The following is a 632-nucleotide window of genomic DNA, read 5'->3' as shown; positions in this document are numbered from 1 at the left end:
AAACAATGTGAAACGTACCACCACCAGTGAAATCTTCTTTCCAAGAATCCAATCAAACCTGACACAGGTTACAGGATATAGAGGGGCTAGCAGAATATGTTAAAAGACGATATAAGGAAACAACCAAATCCAGAATGTGGCCCTTCTAGAAGACAACAGTTGTGATGCTTCATAAAGCCAGTGTGATTTAAAGAAATGATGGGGACACTATTCTAGTCTAAAAGGTCTAAAGAGACCTAGTGACCAAATGCAGTGTACCACTTTGTTTGGATCCTGGTTAGGCGAGGAAAAAGCTGCTATTAAAACATTTTAGGGAATTCCCTGGTGGTCCAGTGGTTAGGTCTCTGCACTGTTACTGCTGAGGGCCCAGGTTCAACCCCTGGTCTGGGAACTAAGATCCCGCAAGCCAAGTGGCGCAGCCAAAAAAAAAAAAGAGAGAAATTTAAAAACAAATTGAAAATTTTGAATAGAGATTAAATATTTGATGATATTATGAAAAATTATATAAAAACCCTAGTTTTAGAACCTTACTTGCTTTGACAGTGTAGAAAATAAAACCAAAGGCCACAAGAACCACATCTTGGTGAAATCTAGTGCTGCCACAGCCGAGTTCTCAGTGCTTCCCTCCCCAC

The 632-nt window shown here is 40.2% G+C and overlaps 1 non-coding gene across 1 annotated transcript; it reads left to right on the top strand.

Annotated features, from left to right (window-relative positions):
* Positions 1-318: 318 nt before the first annotated feature.
* On the top strand, positions 319-391 carry TRNAN-GUU (transfer RNA asparagine (anticodon GUU)). The gene has a single exon. It is a non-coding gene; the product is annotated as a tRNA-Asn (tRNA).
* The last annotated feature ends 241 nt before the right edge of the window (positions 392-632 follow it).

Source organism: Delphinapterus leucas, chromosome 11 (genome assembly GCF_059928025.1).
Source record: "Delphinapterus leucas isolate spDelLeu-1000000601 "Yukka" chromosome 11, BTC_Dleu_Yukka2, whole genome shotgun sequence".
Taxonomy (NCBI): Eukaryota; Metazoa; Chordata; class Mammalia; order Artiodactyla; family Monodontidae; genus Delphinapterus; species Delphinapterus leucas.
Note: the sequence above shows the minus strand (reverse complement) of the source record. Positions and strands in the feature narration are given on the sequence as shown.